Source organism: Narcine bancroftii, chromosome 1, assembly GCF_036971445.1.
Source record: "Narcine bancroftii isolate sNarBan1 chromosome 1, sNarBan1.hap1, whole genome shotgun sequence".
Lineage (NCBI taxonomy): Eukaryota > Metazoa > Chordata > Chondrichthyes > Torpediniformes > Narcinidae > Narcine > Narcine bancroftii.
In genome coordinates this window covers 110568987-110594199 of record NC_091469.1, presented here as the reverse complement: position 1 = coordinate 110594199, position 25213 = coordinate 110568987, and the positions used below count along the sequence as shown (strand labels likewise).

Below are 25213 nucleotides of genomic sequence, written 5' to 3'. Positions count from 1 at the left end.
TCCAGACTCTTTTGTGTAGTCTTCCAAAGGCGCTATTTGCCTTGGCGAGTCTGTTGTCTATCTCATTGTCGATCCTTGCATCTGATGAAATGGTGCAGCCGAGATAGGTAAACTGGTTGACCGTTTTGAGTTTTGTGTGCCCGATGGAGATGTGGGGGGGCTGGTAGTCATGGTGGGGAGCTGGCTGATGGAGGACCTCAGTTTTCTTCAGGCTGACTTCCAGGCCAAACATTTTGGCAGTTTCCGCAAAGCAGGACGTCAAGCGCTGAAGAGTTGGCTCTGAATGGGCAACTAAAGCGGCATCATCTGCAAAGAGTAGTTCACGGACAAGTTTCTCTTGTGTCTTGGTGTGAGCTTGCAGGCGCCTCAGATTGAAGAGACTGCCATCCGTGCGGTACCGGATGTAAACAGCGTCTTCATTGTTGGGGTCTTTCATGGCTTGGTTCAGCATCATGCTGAAGAAGATTGAAAAGAGGGTTGGTGCGAGAACACAGCCTTGCTTCACGCCATTGTTAATGGAGAAGGGTTCAGAGAGCTCATTTCTGTATCTGACCCGACCTTGTTGGTTTTCGTGCAGTTGGATAATCATGTTGAGGAACTTTGGGGGACATCCGATGCGCTCTAGTATTTGCCAAAGCCCTTTCCTGCTCACGGTGTCGAAGGCTTTGGTGAGGTCAACAAAGGTGATGTAGAGTCCTTTGTTTTGTTCTCTGCACTTTTCTTGGAGCTGTCTGAGGGCAAAGACCATGTCAGTGGTTCCTCTGTTTGCGCGAAAGCCGCACTGTGATTCTGGGAGAATATTCTCGGCGACACTAGGTATTATTCTATTTAGTAGAATCCTAGCGAAGATTTTGCCTGCAATGGAGAGCAACGTGATTCCCCTGTAGTTTGAGCAGTCTGATTTCTCGCCTTTGTTTTTGTACAGGGTTAGGCATGATCTACCCCTGACAAAACCATGCTGATTACTCCCTATCAATCCCTGTACCTCCAAAAATTTGTAAATAGCATCCCTCAGAACACTTTCCATCAACTTGCCCACCACAGACGTCAGACTTACAGGCCTATAATTCCCACGTTTGCATTTGGACCCTTTCTTAAACAGAGGAACCACATGCGCCACCCTCCAATCCTTTGGCACCACCCCCGTGGCCAGTGACATCCTAAATATCTCTGTTAATGGCCCCACTAACTGTCCACTAGCCTCCCTGAGTGTCCTAGGGAATATTTTGTCCGGTCCGGGAGATTTATCCACCTTTATCTTTTTTAACACAGCCATCACTACCTCCTCGGTTATCCTTATATGCTTCATGACCTCCCCACTATTTTTCTTTACTTCAACTGGTTCAACATTTTTTTCCCTAGTGAATACCGAGGCAAAGAAATCATTCAAAATTTCCCCCATTTCCTCAGACTTCTCACTCAGCCTACCCTCGCTATCTACAAGCAACCTTCCTCGGTTCAGCAAAGTTCTCTTGGGCCAGTAGTGGCCAGATGTCCTCAGATAGATAGTCGATAAAGATGCACTCAAAAAGTGGGCAGTTAGTGTCATCGCCCATGAGTACGAGCATCTCGTCCATTAGCTTAATCAGGGACTGTCCCCAAAGTCGTCAAGGTTCAGCATTTGAGCAGCATGCTGGCACCTGGATAGTCCGAGGGAGCCGGTGAGCACCCACTTGATGGTCTCGTATTTATCTTCCGCGGGTAGGTGTTGAATGAAGTGCAGCACAAGTTTGGCAGTGGCCTGGTCCAGTGCGGTGACCACATGGTAGAACCTGGTCATGTCTGAGGAAATCTGGTGGAGGTGAAACTGAGCCTCTGCGTGGCTGAACCAGGTCTCCAGCTCCTGCAGCCAGAAGTCAGGGAACTTGACGGCTATAGCACTGACCGAAGGGTTGCTCATGTTGGGTTCAAAGGTGTTTGAACCTGTCAGGGTCATCAATTGTAGCGGCAGCTACACTGCTAACTGAAATAACACACAATCAGATGGGTTGATTTCAGTGATCAGAACGTATTTATTGCAGGCTACCTTGCTGGCCTTATACTCCCAGCCCGGACCTGGATGAGAACTGCACTGGGGGCACTGACATCACCAGGGCGTCACGCGGGCTCCCAAGCATGGGCTTATGAACCTGGTGCCGAGGTTGAAGGGGAAACCCCTGATGGCGCCATTTTGACCGGCTGCCCCACCATGTGTGTTACAAGCGGGGCCGGCCTGCCTAACGGCGTGCCGCCACAAAGGAAACTTTACTGAACATATTTAACCGACTCTAAGCCATCCAGTCCTTTTACAGTATGGGTATCCCAGTCCATATGTGGAAGTTAAAAATATCACAACTGTTTGGTATCACTGCAAATCTGTTGCTCTGTTTCCCACTGACAGGAAGCCTATAATATAATCCTATTAATGTTATCATCCTCTTTCATTCTTCATTTCCACTCAGTAAACGAGCGAAATTATCAGAAAGTTGAGAATGCCGGAAATGTTGGCATCCACCTCTAACAATCCATTTTGCTGATCAGCAAATGGCATGCTGGTATATGAGATGAGACAGAGCGATTTTTCACATATCCCAGAAGGATGAGATAATCCTTTTGCAATGATACTCAACAAATTGAGAAATTATGTAATTAACTTAGGCTTAGTCACACCAAGGAATCTGATATTGCCCCTGGAGGTCTACTTCCAAAACAATCAAATAAATGGTTTGTGGGAATTGTTTTCACACCATGTTTCTTTTTGGTAGAATTTATCTACTTGGAAGTTTGCCACCTATTTCCAGTCAGAGGAGTGACAGAGTCAGAGGTGAGTCGAATACGTCATGTAAGTAAGTAGATTTTTGGAGAGTTTGAAAAGGGCTGGATGGGGTGAAGACTTTGGCCTTTCCAATTGAGTAATTGGATAATTGAGTTCATTGGCAAGGACCAATAAAGAGTGAGTTAGGTAAAGGAGTGGCTAGTGAGTGAGTGGTGTAGTGAAGGAATGGGACTTCAAGGCTTTGGCTCGAGAGGCTTCGTTGAGGCTAAGGTAAGTGCTCCCAGTGAGGTAAGGTTGGTAAGTTTATTTTAATTAATTTAATTTTAAAGTAGGTAATGGAGACATTTGGTGTAGTTCAGTGCTTTGATTGCAGGATTTGGGAGGCCAGGGAGAGCACAAATATGCAAAAGGTGCATCCAGGTGCAACTCCTTAGAGACTGTGTTAGGGAACTGGTGTGGCATCTGAATGTGCTTCAGATCATAATGGTGGCAGAGGCAATCATAGATAAAAGTTATAAGGAGACAGTCACCCCCAAACAGACAGGAGTCAGCTAAATGGGTGATTGTGAGGAAAGGGAAGGGGGGAAGACAGACAGTGCAGAGTACCCCTGAGGCCTTTCTCCTTAACATAGATACTTTTGGTAGGGGTAGGGGTGGGGTGGGATATGACCTATCAGGGGCAAGTTGTGGTGGTCAGGTCTCTGGCATGAGGGCTGGGTCCTCAGCTCTGAAGGGAATGGGGAAAAGAGGAGAGCTCTTGTAATTGGGGACTCACTGGTTATGGGAGCAGATAAGTTTTCTGGATGAGATCGGGTAGAAAAACACCTAGATTTGATGGGAGAGAGGAACCAGAATATTAAATTTAATGAAAAAGGGGAGAGGTGTGATGTAAAAATAGATGGTAATATAAGGAGTGAATCTGGGGACATTCTCTTGTGTATATATTTCAATGCAAGGAGGATGAGCTTAGATCCTGGATTGTCACATGGAAATATGATATAGTATCCATCTATGAAACTCAGTTGCTGGAGGGCCATGATTGGCACTAAATATTCCAGGATTCTGTTGTTTTAGGTGTGATAGAACAGGAGGGGATAAAAGTTGAAGGAATTGCATTGCTTGCTAGAGAAAACATTACAGGGGTCCTATGGCAGGATAGATTGGAGGGCTCATTCAGTGAGGCTATTTGGGTGGAATTGAGGAATGGGAAAGGCATGAAAACACTAATGGGAGTGTATTATAGACCAACCAGCTAATGGGCTGAGGGAATTAGAGGAGCAAATTTGTAAGGAGATTGCATATATGTGCAATAAATGTAAGGTGGTGATTATAGGAGATTTTAAACTTTACACACATTGACTGGGATGCCTATACTGTAAAAGGGCTGGATGAGTTGGAGTTTGTCAAATGTGTTCAGGAAAGTTTTCTAAATCAAAATATAGAAGAACTAACTGGATCTCCTATTAGGAAATGTGATGTCAGGTGTTGGGGAACACTGTAGGTCTAGTGATCATAATACCATTAGTTTTATGTTAATAATGGAGAAGGGTAAGGCTGGGCCTAAGGTTAAGATTCTCGATTGGAATAAAGCAAATTTCGAAGAGATGTGAAAGGATTTAGAGAGTGTGGATTTGGATAATTTATTTTCTGGGAAAGATGCAACATGGGAGGATACTCAAAGGGGAAATTTTGAGAGTACAGAGTCAATATGTCCCTGTGAAGATTAAAGGAAAGGTTAGAAAATATAGGAAGCCTTGATTTTTAAAGAATATTGGGAATTTGGTTCGTAGGAAGATGGATATGTACAACAGGTATAGACAGCAGGGAATAAATGAGGTGCTTGAGGCATAAAGGAGTGTTTTTTTAAAAAAAAAAATTAAAAAATCTTAAGGAAGAAAATAGAAAGGTTAAAAAAGGATATGAGACTACTTTGGTGTCCAAGGTAAAAATAAATAGAAAGGGTTTCTACAGGTACATCAAAAGTAAAAGAATAGTGAGGGATAAAATTGGGCCCTTGAAGATTTTTTCTTCATTATTCAGCAAGGAAAGGAATATTGAGCCAGGTGAAGTAAGGAAATCTAGTAGTGAAGTCATGGATAATATACAGATTAATGAGGAAGTAGTATTGGCTATTTTAAAGAGAATAAAGAGGGATATATCTCCAGGTCCTAACAAGTTATTCCCTAGGACCTTGAGGGAGGTTGGTGTATAAATAGTGGGGGCTCTGACAGAAATATTTAAAATGTCACTGGCCACAGGGGAGGTGCCGGAGGAATGGAGGGTGGCTCATTTTGTTCTGGTGTTTAAAAAAGGCTCAAAGTTAACCTAGTAATTATAGGTTGTGAATCTGACATCAGTGGGGATAAATAAATGGAGAGGATCCTTAGAGATGGCACATACAATTATTTGGAAAGACAGATATTGATTAGGAGTAGTCAGTATGGTTTTCTACCTAGTAGATCATGTTTATCAAATCTTTTAGAGTTTTTTGAAGAAATTACTAATATGGTTGATGAGGGGAAGGCTGTGGATGTTGTCTATATGGACTTAAGGCCTTTGTCAAGGTTCCACATAAGGGGTTAGTTAGGAAGGTTCAAGCGTTAGATATTTATGTCAAAGTAGTGAAATGGATTCAACAATGGTTGGATGGGAGATGCCAGAGAGTAGTGGTGGAAAATTGTTTGTGAAATTAGAGGCAGGTGACTAGTGGAGTGCCTCAGGGAATGGTACTGGGTCCATTGTTGTTTGTCATGTATATTAATGATCTAGATGTTGGGATGATAAATTGGATAAGCAAGTATGCTGATAATATGAAGATTTGTGGTGTTGTGGACAGTGAAGAAGGTTATTAAAACTTGCAGTGGGATATGGGACATTTAGAAAAGTGGGCTGAAAAGTGGCAGATGGGGTATAATACTGATAAATGTGAGGTGCTACATTTTGGTAGGACTAATTAGCAAAGGTTATACACGTTAAATGGTAGACAAGTGAGGAGTGAAGTAGAGCAAAGGGATTTAGGAATTATGGTTCGTAATTCCCTGAAAGCTGAATCACATGTGGATAGGGTGATGAAGACAGCATTTGGTATGTTGGCTTTCATAAATCAGAGTATAAAATACAGGAGTGGGGATGTTATGTTGAAGTTGTATAAGGCATTGGTGAGGCCAAATTTGAGATATTGTGTGCAGTTTTGGTCACTGAATTATAGGATAGATATAAATAGTATAGAGGTTTATGAGAATGTTGCCAGAGTTTCAGGGTTTGAGTTATAGTGAAAGGTTGAGCAGGCTGGGACATTATTCCCTGGAGTGTAGGTGATTGAGGGGTGATTTGATAGATGTATTTAAAATTGAGATGGACAGTTAGAGTCAATGTGGGCAGGCTTTTTCCATTGAGAGAGGAGGACATTCAAACAAGTGGATATGGATTGAGAATGAAGGGGGAAAAGTTTAGAGGTAACATGAAAGGGAATTTCTTCACTCAGAGGATGGTGAAAGTGTGGAATATGCATCTGCTCGAAGTGGTAAATGCAGGTTTAATTTTAATATTTAAGGAAAAGTTGGGTAGGTATATGGATGAGAGGGGTGTGGATGGCTATGGGCCGAGTGAGGGTCAATGGGACTAGGTCGAAGAAGATGTTCGGCATGGACTAGATGGGGCTTGTATCCATTCTATAATTTTTAATGTTTACATATGGTAATATTTAAATTGCATATACTTTTAATGGCCTTCGGTTGAAAGAAAAAAAAATTATAGGATGTTGCCGGGACTTCAGGATCTGAGTTACAGGGAAAGGTTAAACAGGTTAGTACTTTATTCCATGGAGGACAGATTTGATAGAGGTTTACAAATATACAAATTGAGGGGTATAGAGTAAATGCAAGGATGCTTAAGCCAAAGAAAGAACAAAGAGGTGAGATATAAACCAGTGACATTAGATGAGAGTGAAAGGGGAAACATTTGGGGGTAACTTCTTCACATAAAGTATAGTAGGAGTGTGGAATGAGCTGACAGCTGAAGTGTGAATGTGGGCTCAATTTCAAAATTGAAGAAAAAAAGTTAGACAAATGTCTGGATAGGAGGGATATGGAGAACTGAATTGAGAGCAGGTCAGTGGGACTAGGCAGAATAATAATTCGACACAGACTAGAAGGGCAGAAGTACCTGTTTTCTGTAATGTTCTATGGTTCTGTGGCCTCTCCAATTGATGGTTTCTATTGATTAAAGAGTTTTGAGGTTGTACAAATACTTGGATGAGCAGGGATTGATTTGAATTGGTTAACATGAGGTTTTACATGGTAGGTCATGCTTAACCAATCTTGTAGTATTTTTTAAGTAAGTTACCAGGAAAGTTGATGAAGCAAAAGCCATGGATCTTGCTTACTTATTCTTTAGTAATGTCTTTGACAAGATCCTGCATTGAACGTTGGCTAAAAAGGTTCATTCACTCAGTGTTCAGGATGAGGTAGTAAATTGGATCAAATGTTGGCTTTGAGAGAAGCCAGAAAGTGGTAGTGGATGCTTGCCTTCTCAGACTGGATTTTTGTGACTAGTGGGGTGCCTCAGTGATTGGTGCTGAGTCCATTGTTTTTTGTCATCTATATTAATGATCTGGGTGATAATATTGTAAATTGGATCAAGGAGAGGAGGCGGGGGTGGGGGAGGAGGCAGAGCACAGGGAGAGGGGGGGGAAGAGAGGTGGGGAGGGGGGGAAGAGAGGTGGGGAGGGGGGGAAGAGAGGTGGGGAGGGGGGAGAGAGAGGGGAGGGGGGAGAGAGGGGGGAGGGGGAGAGAGGGGGATGGGGGAGAGAGGGGGGAGGGGGAGAGAGGGGGAGGGGGGAGAGAGGGGGAGAGAGGGGGGAGGGGGGAGAGAGGGGAGGGGGGGAGAGAGGGGAGGGGGGGGAGAGAGGTGAGGGGGGAGAGAGGGGAGGGGGGGAGAGAGGGGAGGGGGAGAGAGGGGAGGGGGGGAGAGAGGTGAGGGGGAGGGGGGGAGGGAGGGGGGGAGGGAGGGGGGGAGGGAGGGAGGGGGGAGGGAGGGGGGAGGGGGGGAGGGGGGGAGGGGGGAGGGAGGGAGGGGGGAGGGAGGGGGGAGGGGGGGAGGGAGGGAGGGGGGAGGGAGGGAGGGAGGGGGGAGAGGGGGAGAGGGGAGGAGGGAGGGGGGGAGAGAGGGGGGGAGAGAGGGGGGGAGGGAGGGGGGGAGAGAGGGGGGGAGGGAGTGGGGGGAGGGGGGAGGGAGGGGGGAGGGAGGGGGGAGGGAGGGGGGGAGGGAGGGGGGAGGGAGGGGGGGGAGAGAGGGGGGGGAGGGAGGGGGAGGGGTGAGGGGAGGGGTGAGGGGAGGGGTGAGGGGAGGGGTGAGGGGAGGGGTGAGGGGAGGGGTGAGGGGAGGGGTGAGGGGAGGGGGGAGGGGTGAGGGGAGGGGTGAGGGGAGGGGTGAGGGGAGGGGTGAGGGGAGGGGTGAGGGGAGGGGTGAGGGGAGGGGTGAGGGGAGGGGTGAGGGGGAGGGGGGAAGGGGGAAGATGGAGGGGGGAAGGGGGAAGATGGAGGGGGAAGGGGGAAGATGGAGGGGGAAGGGGGAAGATGGAGGGGGGAGAGGGGGGAAGATGGAGGAGATGAAGGGGGGGAGAGGGGGAGGGGGGAGGGGAGGGATGGGGAAGGATGGGGGAAGGGGGAGGGGGATCTATGTATGCATTCCAAATCTCAACATAGGATGCAAGGTGACACCTAGTTACCCAGCACCACCTTGGGCTCCCAGCAGGGACAAGGCAGAATACTACCTGTAAAAGTAAACCCTGACTTATGATAATTTCAATTTAGGATGCTAGTCCTCGAACAGAACCCCATCATAAGTTGGGGTCTACCTGTAGAAAAGTTGTCTGAAGGGCAATGATGTGGTAGTCATTGGGGAATTTCAACATGCGTGGAAAGCCAGGTTATTACTGGATCTCAAGAGAGAATTTGTAGAAAGCCTATGTGTTCACTTTTTAGAGCAGCTTGTTGATGAGCCCCACGATGCGATTGGCTGTATTGAATTGGGTTTTGTGTAATGCACCAGAGATGATTAGAGAGTTTAGGCTAAAGGCCACCATTCGGGGCTAGTGATCACAATGTGTTAAGAGTTCAATTTCAGATTTAACAAGGAGAAACTAAAGTCAGATGTGTTGACATTTCAGTGGAGTAAAGGGAATTAGGCTGCCCAAAGTAGATTGGAAAGGGACATAAGTAGAGAAGATGGAAGAACAGCAATGGATGGAGATTCTGCTAGAAATGAGGAAGATGAAGGATAAATATATACCAAAGAAGAGGAAATGTTTGAATGGAAAAATGTCACAACTATGGCTGACAAGAGAAGACAAAGCCAATGTAAAAACAAAAGGGTGCATACAAGGAAACAAACATTAGTGGGAAGATGGAAGATGAGGAATTTATTTAAAAAAAGCCAAAATCTCATAAGGAGGCAAAAGGTAAAATATGAAAATAGGTTACCAAATAATATCAAAGAGGAAATGAGTAGCTTCTTCGATTGTATGAAGAGTGAAAGGGAGGTGAGAGTAGATATAGGACCATTAGAAAATGACGCTAGAGAAAAATAATGGGAAACAGAGATGGGAAAGGAACTAAATGAATATTTTCCATCAGTCTTCTTTCTGGAAGACATTAGCAGTGTGCCAGATGTCAAAGGGAAGGGTAATGAGTGCAAGATTGAAGATGAATGATCAAAGTGTGGACACTTCTCCCTGACCAGATGGATTCCAGCCTCTGACTCTGAAAGAAGTAACAGTAGAGATTGTGGAAGCATTGGTAATGAACCTCAGGATCAATAGATTCTAGTATGATTCCAGAGGACTGGAAAATCAAAGTAAAACAACAATTCTGGAGAAACTCAACAGGTCAAACAGTGATTTTTATATAGCAAAGTTAAAAATACATCTCCGATGCTTTGGGCTTGAGACCTTCATCAACGTATGGAAAATTGTTGGCAGGCATCGAATGAAAAGGTGAGAGGAGAGGTGCAGGGGGAGCAGCATGGAAACAAAGGCAGGAGGTAATGTGTGGAGAAGGGATGGAGGGCACAGCAGCAAGCAGGGGAGAAGGAATGGTTGGTGAAGAAAGAGAAGGGGTTGGGAGCTGAGGGAAAGAAGACAAGCGGAAGGGAAAGGAGGTGGGGGGGGAGGGAAAGGGAGAGCAGGTTAATAGAAACCCGACAATGCTAATGTCCTCTGGCCGGAGAGTGCCCAGATGGGTGATCTTGCTGGGATAGTACATGAGGCTAATGATAGACATGTGAGTATGGGAGTGGGACGCAGAAGTGAAATAGTTGGCCATCAGGAGTTTCCTGTGACTGGTATGAACAGAGCGAAGGTGCTCAGTGAAGTGATCTCCCAATCTGGGTTGAATGTGATTGGTGGGGAGGGATGAGTACACAAGGGAGTCATGGGGGGGAACAGACCCCATGGAAGAGAGAGGAGGGGGAGAGGGGAAGATGTGTCTGGTTTTGGGATCCTGTTGTAAGTGCAGGAAATTCTGGAAGATAATGTGTTGAATGCAAAGGCTGGTCGGGTGGTAGCTAAGGACAAGGGGGAATCCTGTGTTTGTTGCATCTGGGAACATAGGGGGCCAGGGCAGATGAATGGGAAATAGAGGTGGTCCGGTTAAGGGCTGAGTTGATAGTGGTGGAGGGAAAGGCACGTTTGTGGAAGGAGGCAGACATTTCAGAAAATCTGGACTGATAGACTTCATCTTGGGGCCAGATGCAGCGGAGATGGAGAAATTGCAAGAAGGGAATTGAATCCTTGCAGGGGACAGGGTGTGAGGAAGTGTAGTCCAGGTAGTTGTGGGAGATGGTGGGTTTGTAATGTATGTTAGTAGAAAGCTTGCAAATGTCTCCCCACCATTCAAGAAGGGAGGGCAACAGCAGAAAGAAAATAATAGATTGGTTAGTGTGACATCAGTGGTCGGAAAGATGCTGGCATCTATTGTCAAGGATGAGTTTACAGACTAATAGGTGGCAAGTGACAAGATGGGCCAAAGTCGGCATGGTTTCCCTGAGGGAAAATCTTGCTTGATAAATTTCAGGAATTGTTTGTGGAAATGAGAAACAGGCTGAATAAAAGTGGATGGTGAGTCTAGTGGGGGATCAGCTGTATTGGATTGGGTGTTGTGTACCGGTAATGCACCAGAGGTGATTAGAGAGCTTGGAGTTCTTCAAGGAAGTGACAAACAGGCTAGATAAGAGAGATGCAGTGGATGTTGTGTGTGTTTGGATATTCAGAAGGCATTTGACAAGGTGCCACACACAAGGCAACTTAACAAGGTAAGAGCCTTTGGTATAACAGGAAACATTTTGTCATGGATAGAGCATTGGCTGATTGGTAGGAAGCAGAGGATTTGGAAATACAGGGATAGATTATACAGTTTAGGACTTTGTTCCCTGGAGCACAGAAGAATGAAGGGAGATTTTCTAAAGGTATATAAAATCATGAGGGTATTGATAGTGTAAATGTAAGCAAAATGCTGGAGAAACTCGGCAGGTTAAACAGTGTCCTTTATCTAGCAAAGACATAACAGACGTTTTGGGCTTGAGCCCTTCAAGGTATGAGAGAATGTTGGCAGGTGTCTGAACAAAAAGATGTTGGGGGGTGGTGGTGGTGGTGGTGGCGGCAGGAGATGATAGGTGGAGAGGGGAAGGAGGGGCAGTAGTGATTGGGGAGGAGGGATGGCTAGGTGGGTAAAGGGGGAAGGGAGGGGAAAACTGGAAAGACTGGAAAGGGGGAGGGAAAGAAAAGGTGAGAAAGTTTTACAGAAAGCAGTGAACATTAAATGTAAGCAGTCTTTTCCACTGAGGTTAGGTAAGAAAAGAACTGGAGGATATGGGCTAAGGGTTAAAGGTGAGATATTTAAGTGGGGGGGGGTAACATTCAGGGGAACTTCACAACAGAGTGGGTGAAAGTGTTGAAGGAGCTCCCATTTGAAGTGATGAATACACACATGATTATGATGATTGAGAAAAATGGGAGGGTATGAAGGGCTATGCTCCAGGTGCAAGTCAAAGCAGAATAATATTTTGGCACAGACTAGATGGGCCATAAGGCATATTTCTGTGCTGTAGAATATAGCTCTACGGTTTGCACCTTCAGATTACAATAACCATGAGAATTCTCTTCAAGACTGAAACCTGATTAATATTTCAAATTCTAACCTTGAAAGCTAATTTGTCTGCCAATATTTCAATTGTTCATTTGTTAGTGTTCAGAGGATAAATTTTGGTTGTCAGCATTCACATTGACTTTTTTTTCTCCAATCCTTTGTTCACAATAACAATTGCAGTAGAAAGTGGTCCAATGTAAGAATGCTTTAACCTTCACTGTATGAACTGTGGTGCAAGACTGGCAAAGTGGGGTGTAATTGACAGGGCGCGAGGAAGAAGTAGGGGTCAACAGAGAAGTGCTGGGAGGATTTGGGAGAAATGTAGGGAAAGGAAGGAAGGGAGGAATAAGAAGCGGAATTGTCTAGAATGTAGAACGTAGAATATTGCAGCACAGTACAGTCCCTTCAGCTCTCGATGTGGTGCTGACCCATATATCACTAGAAAAAAGTATTCAACCTACCCTGCTCATAACCCTCTACTTTTACTTCATTCATGAGCCTGTCTAAGCATTTCTTAAATGTCCCTAATGTTTCAGCCTCCACCACCATCCCAGGCAAGGCAATTTAGGCACCCACTACTCTGCGTATGGGTAAAAAGGTGAAAAGGTAACCCTGATGTCTCCCCTAACTTTCCTTAAATTTGTTCATGTGTCCTCTGGTGTTTGCCATTCCTGCCCTAGGAAACAGGTGCTGGCTGTCCACCCTATCTATACCTCTCATAATCTTGTAGACCTCATTAAATCTTTTCTCATCCTTCTATGCTCCAAGGAGAAAAATCCCAGTTCTGCTAACCTTGCCTCGTGAAACTTGTTTTCCAATCCAGGCAACATCCTATTAAATCTCCTCTGCACTCTCTCCATTGCTTCCACGTTCTTCCTCAAATGAAGTGACCAGAACTGAACATAATACTCTTAGTGTGGTCACACCAGAGATTTGTGGAGTTGAAACATGACCTCTCTACTCCTGAACTCAATCCCACTATTAATGAAACCCAGCATGCCATAGGCCTTCTTAACTCTCCTATCATCCTGTATGGCGACCCTGAGGGATATATAGATTTGAACCCCAAAATCCTTCTGTACATCCACACTCCTAAGTAACCAGCCATTAACCCTGTACTCAGCCTGCTGGTTTGTTCTTTCGAAATGCATCACCTCACATCAGATTGAACTCCATCTGCCACTTTTTTGCCCAATTCTGTATCCTGTCTATATCCTTTTGTAACCTTTGCCAACCTTCAGCTCCATCCACAACTCATCCAACCTTCATGTCATCTGCAAACTTACTGAAGCATCCTTCCACCTCTCATCCACATCATTTATAAAAATCACAAAGAGCTGGGACCCCAAAACAGATCCATCTGACACTCTACTGGTTACTGACCTCCAGGAAGAACATCCACACAGCCAAGGCTCCACTAATCCCATGCCTCGCTGCTTACTAGATGAGCCTCTCAGGAGGGACCTTATCAAATCCATTGCTAAAATCCATGTAGACTACATCTACTACCCTACATTCATCAATTTATTTTTTAACCTCCTCAAAAAAACACAATTAGGCTCATGAGGCATGACCTTCCCTTCACAAAGCCATGGTGACTATTCTTCAGTAGACTGTCCTTCTCCAAATGCTCAAAGAACCTAACCTTGAGAATCATCTCCAATATCTGCACACCACGGTTGTAAGATTCACTGGTCTATAATTCTCAGGATTCTCCCTATTATCCTTTTTAAACAAGGGGACTACATTTGCCATTCTCCATTCCTCCGGCACATCCCCTATGGCCAGTTATCTCTTCTCTCACTTCCTACAGCAACCTGGGATAAATCACGTCTGGGCCCGGGGACTTTTCAATCTTGATGTTTCTAAGAAGATCCAGCACTTCCTCTTCTGTAATCTCCAATATTGTCCAGAACACAGGCCTGTTCTATTCTGATCTCACCCTGACCAAGGTCCTTTTCTTTTGTGAATACTGAAGCAAATTATTGACCTTCCCAACCTCCTTTTCCTCCAGGCACATTTCACCTCCTTTATCCTTGAGCAATCCCACCCTCATTCTCATCATCCTTCTGTTCTTCACATACACATAGAACACCTTGGAGTTCTCCTTAATTCAACATGCCAAAGCCTTCTCATGCTAGTCTCCAACTCAAAGACCATTATATTTTTTTAAAAAAAAGATATGCGGAAATTTTACAAAAATGTTACACTTGGGCTATGGTCTAAAATTCAGAAGGCCATGCTATAGAAAGAATGGGATTACATTTGGGAGAGTACAGAGAAGATTTACTATCATGATGTCTGGATTGGAGGATTTTATTGGTGGGGAATTATTGGATCATCTGGGCTTGTTTTCTATGGAGTGAAGGAGGCTGAAGAGTCACCCAATAAAGATATATAAACTTATGAAGATAGGTATTCATTAATTTTCTCATGTTAGAGCTACTAGAAACAAGATGGCAGAGGTTTAAAGTGAGGAAAAATGAGTCTGAATAGAAATCTAACTCAATGAGTGGTTTGTATCTAAAATCTAATCATGGTGCAGTGAGAGAACATGGTAGAATCGGATACAATTACCATGTTAAGGAAGATTTTAGACACACTTAAACTGAAAACCCCTGGAAGGTTAACGTCCAAATGAGGGCAAATATGATTAGTGCAAATGGGTCAAAAATCTGCATGGATGAGGTCGGCTGAGTTGTCCATTTCTATACTGTACGACTCAATGACTCAAGTAGATTGGTTCATTCTGAAATGTACAGGAAATTCCGCTTCACTGTGTCAGAGACCTGGCAATGATGAGGCAGAGTAAAAATTGTTGAAAATATCAGTTTCTTCCAAGGGAAATTAATAAGCAATGGAATGTTTTTCAGAGACAGAGCACAGTTTGCTGATTCAATCATTTCTCTTGCACAATTGGAGAGGGATATAATTCCAGGAATTTGTCCTGTCCCAGATACAGAGGACAAGATTGGTACATCAGCTCAGGTGGGCTGCACAGAGGTGCTACTCACAGTTCCAACAGGCTAAGCTAGTCCTCCAGAAGGACTTGTGTAGAGTTTGCAACTTCTCCCTTCCTGGAATCCTCCTGAGTGTTCTGGTTATGCTCCATATCTGTAACATATGCTGGCTAGTGCAAATGCTGCAGTTAATTGTTCCTAGTGTAGTTGGGTGATAGAATGATCTGACGGGGTTGTGGGGCTGTAGAGAAAATACATTTTTTGGAAATAAATAGGGGTCTGGAATTGCTCTGAGAGCTGGCATTGATTCTTTGGGGTGAATTAGTCCCTTCTTGAAATGAAAAATGAGAAAGTATAAAATGTGGAGGTGCATTTACTGGAATGCATTGCCCCAAGCAGTGGTGGAGGCTGGTACAGTAGGGACATTTAAATGACTCCGATAGACACATGGATCTAAGAAAAATGGAAGGTGTTGGGTATGTAGGAGGAAAGGATTTGTTTGTTATAGAGTACAGTTTAGCACAACATCATGGGTTGAATTTTGTAGGATTATATTGGCTAACATAACATCATAGACCAGAGGGTTTGTATGTGCTCTAATATTCTATGGTCTATGCAGTCTCAGTACTTCCTATCAAATTCAAGTTCAAGTTTATTGTCACATGTACTGGCTATAGTGAGAAAGTTAAAAAGGAAAGTCTGCAGATGCAGTGATTGTAGAGTAATACACAAGTGCTGGAAAAATTTAACAGGTCACCCAGCATCTATAAGAAGCAAAGGGAAACCAACAGTTTGAGCCTGAGCCCTTTGCCAAGGTATGAGCAGAAAGCACACATGCACTTGCATAAAAAGGTAGGAGAAGAAGGAAGGAAGGTGCAGGGGGAGTAGCACAGGCCAAGAGGTCATAGATGGATATGGGCGGGGGAAAAAAGCTGAGAAGTAATGAGGGGGAGGGTGTAGCTCTCTGAATGGAGAGAGAAGTGGGTGTGGAACTGGAGGAAGGGAGGGAGAGGGAGAGAGACCAGATCAGTTGAATCTGACTGAACTTAATCTCACACTGGTGAATCTTCATCTTGAGGGAGGATGGAGAAGATATTGTGACCTGGGTGGGATGTCTTTTAATATGTTAGCTGCTTTTCCAAAGCAAACGTGGATTAATGTGATGGTGGGAGAAGGATTTGTGTGACGGTCTGAGCTGGGTTCACACATTTCTGCAGTTTCTTGCAGTCTTGGGTGGAGCAGTTCTCATATCATGTAGTGATGCGTCATGACGGAATATTTTCAATGGTGCATCTGTAGAGCAATGCAGGTGACATCATGACTTTCCTCTGGCTTCTAAGGCAGAAGTGTTGCTGTGTTTGTTCTGGGAGAGGTCTTTGAAATTGTTTACATCTGGAAACTTAAAAATGTCTATCATCTTCAACTCGGCACCATTGTTAGGGGAGTGAGCTTCACTTGTGTTGTGGGAGTCTGTGACCATTTCTTTATTTGCTGATATTGATGTTTTCTTGGATCTATCTCTCTACTATATGATAAATCATGGTCGCTTGAGATCTGGCTTATGATTGCGGGGTCGTGTGTGAATTTATAGATGGTGTTGGAGTGGTGTTTGACGACAGGGTTATAGATATTCTGGGAATCTATAGGGTGCAATTGTGCAGCCTTGCTGGACACTTACTGTCTGTGAAGGGTGATTGTGGAGGAGGATTTTGTCGCCAGTCCTCTCTGATTGTGGCAAGCAGGCAGTTGTGAGCTTCACCCATCCATAGAAGATACTTAAGCAACAGTTTGCATGACCTTTTAAGATTTTTCTTGCAAGTTCTTTTCTGTCTTTCAGTGGGAGTGGAGGGTTTGATGGTTTATCATTTACTTTACCTTGTTTTGGTTGATAAGTTGAGAATTTTGATCTTTCAGACTGTTGTCCTCTAACAACATTAAAGGCAGTCTTGAAACAAAATTAAAATTTGGGGCAATAACCATCAACTTCATTGATACAATAAGAAGGAACTTCCTAACAATTTAAATCTTTTTAACCAGATTTGTGAGGGAACAGACAACAATAAACCTTCAATGTGACATTACCAATCCCTCCTCTGTGTTGCTGGCATTCTATCATTCTTTTCCCTGATCAGCTGACATCTTTCAAGTGAATCAAAGTCTCCTCCAAGAGTGGAGCTCTGCCTTCCGTTAAATGCCGCCAAACCCTAGCATCCTGTTTGTAGTTAAAAGGCTATGCTTCTCAGGTTTTATGCATGAGGTTTTTGGAACTGCTTATTACTGCTTTACATTTTTTTTAAACATCATAGAGGTTTGATTTGAACCATGTCAGGATGGAGCTTAAGCTGCCCAGCTGAAGACCCTAATCGAAATGGCAGTGGACAGGATGATGGCAACAATAGTTGTGTATTCCAATTCCAAGCATGCTATTTTTCCATTTCTGCCTGAAACAAAATGATGAAATTCAATAGTGTGGAATGCATATTGATGCAGGGGAGTTTGACCCTAGTTTGCAAGGCCAAACACAACATGCAGTATTCCTGTGAAACAAATTCTGCGAGTGGAGTGAAACATGCTGATGCTCTTGTGTGGCAAAAGACTGTGGATAAAGTTTGAGTTGACCACCTCACTTTGAAAAAATTTGCAGTATCATGACTATATTTTCAATCTTAATTCTTTGAATAAAGTCTTCCAATAATCCTTGCTCAGCTAAACTTTTAAATCACTTATGGTATGCATACATAAATAAAATATAACATCTGGTTTCTTGAAAACTCAGCTTGAAGCAATTTTGTTTATATGCTACAAGTGAGAATTGATTGGAGGGAACTAAATTTGGTTTGAGTGCACATAATAAAAGAATTACCTAACCATAATTGAAGATTGCTTGGTTAAGGGTGCCAGACAGATAGTTTTGACATGCAAACAATGTGTGCTTTTAAATGATCCAATCTGCCTCTTTCAATACTCTGATTTAAAAGCATGCAGTGATAAAGCCATTTGATGTAAGACTATGAGAATTGATATTTATTTCTTTGCTGTTTCAATTCTCTGCAGTGTCAAACTATTTTTTATGCTTTCTTCAGGGGAAAAAAAATCATTCAATGAAACATTCTGCGAGGACAATTTTCAATCCATTACGTTTACACATGCAAAAGTAATGAAAATCTGAAATTAAACAAAAATGTTTCCAATACTCAACAAATCAGGAAATGTCTGTAGAGAGAGAAATAGGGCTCATTTTGCAAATCAGTTGTATTTCATTCAAACTTTAAAGTAATTTTAAGACAAGGAGAAAAAGTGGAGGAGGAAAGCGTAAGTCTATAAACCTTTTTCACACAGAGATCCTGCAGTACTTCCATAAAGAAGACTTGTCTTTCAGCCGGCTTTGCTTGTTTACACTGAACCAAACAATGTTGGCATAACACTGGGCTAGTGTGTCATTTTACACAGCAATCTGGGATCAAAAGAGGCGGGACATGAAACCTAACGGGGTCAGGATAGGCGTCTAGTGTCACGTATAACATACCATATTTTAAGGCATATAAGTGGTTCAAAAATATCCCTTGGGTCTTGTGTGTGAAGTTGAAATTACGGTGATGATGGTAGCACCGACTGTGATCATTTTCGCTGCGTGGCTCACCAGCATCACCATTATCTAGCACTGGGGGCTAGTAGAAGGATGTCAGGAGACTCTCTCGGCAGCTTGCTGTCGGTCCTTGCACTGGTACCACCGCTCAGCTCACTCCCCCACCTTCGAAAGAGAGGGACAGCCAGACCACTTGGGGGAGCCATCCATGGGCCACCGGGAGATAGCAGTCAATAGGCCATCTGGAGAGAGGATAGCAGGACACCAGGAGAGAATGGGACAGAGAGCAGCCAGGAGAAAGTGGTTCAGCGGGCCGCCGGGAGGGAGGGGTTCAGCGGGCCGCCGGGAGGGAGGGGTTCAGCGGGCCGCCGGGAGGGAGGGGTTCAGCGGGCCGCCGGGAGGGAGGGGTTCAGCGGGCCGCCGGGAGGGAGAGGTTCAGCGGGCCGCCGGGAGGGAGGGGTTCAGCGGCCCGCCGGGAGGGAGGGGTTCAGCGGGCCACCGGACACAAGGACCGACAGCAGCAGTTTGTTTTCATAAATTTTTTTTTTCGCTTATAGCTAAGCTGTTTTCTCTTGTAAATTACAGCAATATTATTAAATATATATAGTTGCTGTTGTCCTAGTTGCACATTTTGTCAAGTTTTAAAAATTTACCTGTAAATACACTAAAAAAATTCTTAATATTCCTCACTGAAATGGGGGAGGGTGGTCTTGTATGTCTGTTGTTCTTGTATGCTGTCAAATATGGTACAAATACAGTTCCTTTCCCATCCTGGTCCTGGCCTGCTGGCTCACCATGTTGGTTTGGTACTGTGACTACATCAGCTGCCAGCTTAAAGGCAGGACTACCATGACAGCCCCCCATTCAATCTGTGTGCCTTTTACACAGAAGGCATGATGCAATAAAGAAGCATTATTCCCACATTGAAGTGTCTGTGTAAAATGGGCTTATGATAGGGTGAAAAAGAAGAAAGAGGAAGAAGTGAAAATGCAAAGAAATGAAAGCATAAGTTTGGAATCTGAAGTAAAAGCACAATGCTGGAGAAACATCAGGTCAAATAGTGTCCTTTATATAGGTAACCGACGTTTCGGGCTTGAACCATTTATCGAGGTATGGAAAAATATCAGCAGGTGTCTGACCAAAGATGTAGTAGGAAGGTGTGGTCACAATGACAGGAAGTGATGGTTGGAGAAGGGAGGGAAGGCACAGCAGCAATCAAGGAGAGGAGGAATGGCTAGGTGAATAGAGAGGGAAGGGGTTAGGAAAGCTGGAATAGGGAATACGGAAGAGAACACTGAGAACCTCCAAAGGTTTCTGGCCACTGCAAGAACAGTGAATGTCTGTTATTCCATATTGTGTAAGTTGGAAAGCAGTCTAGAGCAGTGACGTCTTCATGTACCTGTTTCACTTTTGTCCTTTGAGGTTATAAACAATCATAAGTTTGGGAAGTGCTGGTGAAATGGACTAGATGAGTAACTGCAGTGTATCTTGAGGAAGGTAATACATCAGCTCAGCTTTGTCAGCAAGTTCAGTGCATCGTCTGGAACAGCTGTCCTCAGACAAGAATTTGGAGGACTTTGCAAGGTAGACTGAATGTAATATTACGTCAAAACCTAGCACCGCTGTCTTGCAAGGTGGTCCAGCTGGCATTTTCTTTTACTTTAATGTAGCAGTTAAGATATAACTCAACAGATTGTGAGATTATTTCAAAAGGTAGTTCAGAGCCAACTACATTGCTTTATGTCAGAAGGCATACAACAGCCTGATTCAATTAGGATACCAGATTACCTCAACTGAAGGTCCCCATTGTTATATCTATTAATTTCAATGAGAATGCAGGTGGCCAATTAATATATTTGCATAAGGCAACATCTTTGGAGATGTCGAGGATATAGATCAACTAGGAAAGTGAACAATGGAATGGCAGATGGAATTCAACTCAAATAAATTTGAAGGGATGGATTTTTGAAAGTTAAAGTAGGGCAGGATGCACACAAGAAATAATAAGGCCAGCGGAATGTTCTAAAACAAGTCCGAGGGGCATAAGTTCCTTGAAAATGGTCAGACAGGCAGACAAGGTGGCTTTCATCAATGGGCCATTGAGTCAAAGATTCAGATGTCAAATTATAACAGTGAGACCACACCTGGAATATTGTGCACATTTCTTGACGCTATTCTGGTCAGAAGGATGTGATTATGCAAGAGAAGATATAGAAAAGATTCACAAGAACAGGGAACTCTTGAGTTATGAGGAGAAACTGGAGAGGACATATTTCCTTGGAATTAGGGTGACTGGGGGTGATCCTATGAAGGTTTATGAATCATGAGAGACAAAGATAAGGTGGATAGTCACAGCCTTTATGACAGGCTGGGGACATTTTATAATCTAGAGAACAAGTTTTAGTGACAGGAGAAAGAATTAAAAAGAACATGAGGGGGAGTTTTTATTCATACAGAGGGTAGCGGACATTTAGAAGGCACTGCCAGAGGAAGTGCTAAAGAGAAGTACAATTTTAAAAGAAAGTTGGACAGCGTCATGAATAGGAACATTTTGGAGGGATATAAGCTAACAAAGGCAAATGGGATAAATTCCTGAAGGCACTCTGGCTGGCACGGATGAGGCCCCAAAGAGTTTCCTTCCTTTTTTATTAACCAAGGCCTGGACACCTCTGGTTTCCATAATTCGGTGACATATTGACTAATGTTGGAGGTTTATAGAGACCAGGGGTGTATCCAGACTTTTAGCAGCAAAGACGTGACCACCAAGCTGCTCGTTATCGACTACAATTCAGCAATCATCCCTTCAAAACTGATCAAAAACTCCAAAATATGAGCCTCAATAACCACTGTGTAATTCCTCACCTCCGGTCCACAATCAGTGAGGATTGGTAAGAACATCTCCTCCACAATTTACATCAGTTCTAGAGCACCACATGGCTGAGTTCTTGGCACCTTGCTCTCCTTGCAACATACCTATGACTGTGTGGCTCAGTATAGAAACATAGAAGATAGGAGCAGGAGTAGGTCATTCGACCCTTCGAACCTGCTCCGCCATTCAATGAGATCATGGCTGATCTTAAAGTTCAGTACCCCATCCCCGCCTTCTTTCCGTAACCTTTAATACCCTTATACTGAAGAAATAGATCTAATTCCCTCTTAAATATATTTAATGAACCTGCCTCTACTGCCCTCTGTGGCAATGAATTCCACAGATTCACCACCCTCTGGGTCAAGAAATTCCTCCTCATCTCGGTCATAAATGGTTTGCCTATTATCCTCAAACCATGGCCCCGGGTTCTGGATTTTCCCATCCTTGGAAACATCCCATGTGCATCCACTCTGTCCAGTCCTGCCAGAATTTTATAGGTGTCTATGAGATCCCCTCTCAATCTTCTAAACTCCAGCAAGTACAATCCCAATTTGTGCAATCTTTCCTCATAAATCATTCCTGCCATTCCAGTTATCAGCCTGGTAAATCGCCTCTGCACTCCCTCCATTGCAAGAACATCCTTCCTTAGATAAGGTGACCAAAACTGCACACAATACTCCAGGTGTGTGGTCTCACCAAGGCCCTGTACAGCTTCAGTAAGGTATCCTTGTTCCTATACTCAAACCCTCTTGATATGAAGGCCAACATACCACTTGCCTTTTTAACCGCCTGCTGTACCTGCATGCTCGCCTTCAGAGACTGATGTACAAGTACCCCTAGGTCTCTCTGCACTTTCCCATCTCTTAATCTATTGCCATTCAAATAGTAATCTGCCCTCCGGTTTGTATTACCAAAGTGGATAACCTCACATTTATCCACATTGTAGTGCATTTGCCATGTATCTGCCCAGTCCCTCAATTTATCCAAATCACACTGGAGCTTCCTGACCCCCTTTTCCGTGCACACAACCCCTCCTAGCTTAGTGTCATCTGCAAATTTGGAGATATTACATCCAATCCCCTCATCCAGATCATTAATGTAAATTGTGAACAGCTGGGGTCCCAGTACAGATCCCTGTGATACCCCACTGGTCACCGCCTGCCACTCAGAAAACAAGCCATTTAACCCAACTCTCTGTCTTCTACCTGCCAGCCAGTTCTCAATCCACATCAATACTTTGCCCCCAATCCCATGAGCCTTGATTTTGGAAGCCAGTCGTTTATGCGGGACCTTATCGAAGGCCTTTTGGAAGTCTAGGTACACCACATCCACTGGCTCTCCCCCGTCTATTTTACCTGTCACCATCTTAAAGAATTCCAATAGATTTGTCAAGCACGATTTACCTTTTGTAAATCCATGTTGACTCCATCCGATCTCTTCTCTGCTAGTCATATGCTCCGCTATTACATCCTTAATAATGGATTCCATCATTTTGCCCACTACTGATGTAAGGCTCACCGGCCTATAATTCCCTGCTTTTTCTCTATCCCCTTTTTAAATAGTGGGGTAACATTAGCTACCCTCCAATCCATGGGTACTGATCCTGAGTCTATCGAGTTCTGGAAAATAATTCTTAAAGCATCTGCTATCTGAATGGCCACATCCTTAAGTACCCTAGGATGTAGATTATCAGGCCCTTGCGATTTATCTGCCTTCAATCCCATCTATTTCCCCAAGACCATGTACTTAGATATACTGATTTCTTTCAGTTCCTCCCTTGCATTAGTCTCTATGTTTCCCAACATCCTTGGGAGGTATCCTCTCTTGTAAAAACAGAACTAAAGTAAGAATTTAATTGGTCTGCCATTTCCTTATTCCCCATTATATATTCCCCTGATTCCGACTGCAATGGACCTACTCTGGATTTCACAAATCTTTTCCTCTTGACATATTTATAAAAGCTTTTGCAGTCAGTTTTTATATTTGCCTCAAGCTTACTTTCGTAATTTATTTTTGCTCTCTTGATTAATCCCTTCGTCCTCCTTTGGTGCATCTTGAACTGCTCCCAGTCTTCGGTTGTGGTACTTTTTTTGGCCAATTGATATGCTCTCTCTTTAAACCTAATGCTGTCTCTAATTTCCCTTGTTATCCACGGTTGAGTCACCTTTTTTGGTTTATTTTTATGCCAAACCAGTATAAAAGATTTTTGCAATTTCTCCATTAGATCTGTGAATGCTTTCCATTGTCTATCCACAGTCAACTCCCCCATAAACACCACCCAATCATTCTTACTCAACTCCCGTCTCATACCATCATAATTCCCTTTATTTAAATTCAGGACATTAGTCTCGGTTTTAATTTCATCACTCTCCATGTCGAGTGAGAATTCGATCATATTGTAATCGCTCCTACCCAAAGGGCCTTGTACAACAAGATTGTTGATTAGCCCCTTTTCATTGTATAATACCCAATCTCAAATGGCCTGCTCCCGAGTTGGTTCCTCGACATATTGGTCTAGATAACCGTCCCGTAAACGTTCAAGGAATTCCTCCTCCTCAGTATTTTTACTAATTTGGCTAGTCCAATCTATATGCAAATTAAAGTCTCCCATGATGACAGCTGTTCCCTTATTGCACGCTTTTCTAACTTCTCTTTTAATGCCTTCCCTCACCTCTACACTACTATTTGGAGGCCTATATACCACCCCCACTAACGTTTTCCGCCCCTTGCTATTCCTCAGTTCTACCCATATAGATTCTGCATCTTCCGAGTTGATATCCTTTCTGTCAATCGTGTCGGTCCCTTCTCTCACCATCAATACTACCCCATCCCCTTTGCTTTCTTGCCGATCCCTCCTAAATATCGTATACCCCGGGATGTTAAGTTCCCAGGCTTGCCCACCCTGCAGCCATGTTTCTGTAATCCCAATCAAATCATATTTGTTTATCTCAATTTCCACAGCTAATTCATCTACCTTGTTCCGAATGCTTCTTGCATTAAGATATGAAGCCTTCAGATTTGATTTTTTCATCCTCCTTGCTCTTTCTGATTTTTTTACTTTCGCTGCCTAACCTAACTTTTCCTGTTTTATCTTTTCTGTCCTTTGCCCTATCATACAGGTTCCCACCCCCCTGCCAAATTAGTTTAAACCGCACCTGACGGCTGTACCAAACCTAGCTGCCAATATATTGACCCCTTTTGGGTTTAGGTGTAACCCATCCTTCTTGTAGAGGTCATGCCTTCCCCAAAAGAGATCCCAATGATCCAAGAAGCCAAAACCCTATCCTTTACACCAGCCCCTCAGCCACACATTCATTTTTCTTAACCTTCCATTTTTGTCCTCAGTTGCACTTGGCACAGGTAGCAAACCAGAGATCACCACCCTGGCTGTCCTATTTCTTAGTATCTGTCCTAGCTCTCTGTAATCCTTTTTCAGTACTTCCTCCTTTTTATCTATGTCATTGGTACCCACATGTACCAAGACATCAGGTTGTTCGCCTTCCCCTTTTAGAATACCCTGGACCCGATTTGAGATATCTCACACCCTTGCACCAGGGAGGCAGCACACCATGCGGGCATACCTATCTGGCTCACAGAATCTCCTGTCTGTATTTCTGACAATGGAGTCCCCAATGACCACTGCATTTCTTTTTACCTTTTGGTCCGCCATGCCAGGCTCAGTGCCAGCGACTTGGTCACTGCTGCCAGCTTCTGTCAGGTCATCTCCCTCAACAGCATCCAATAAAATATACCTGTTACTGAGAGGGATATTCACAGGTGTGCTCTCCATTTTCCTGGTATTTTTCTTCCCTCCCCTGACAGTTACCCACTTACCTGACACATCTGGTCTTGGGGTAACTATGTCCCTGAAAGTTGAATCTATCAACTCCTCACTCTCCC

At 43.9% G+C, this 25213-nt stretch overlaps 1 long non-coding RNA gene across 1 annotated transcript in view; it reads right to left on the bottom strand.

Annotated features, from left to right (window-relative positions):
- The window catches only part of LOC138742598 (uncharacterized), a 35538-nt gene extending 16239 nt beyond the window's left edge, over window positions 1-19299 (bottom strand). Inside the window, exon 1 of the long non-coding RNA XR_011344280.1 lies at window positions 19098-19299. This is a non-coding gene — a long non-coding RNA (uncharacterized lncRNA). The remainder of the gene's footprint in view (window positions 1-19097) is intronic.
- Window positions 19300-25213: the final 5914 nt, after the last annotated feature.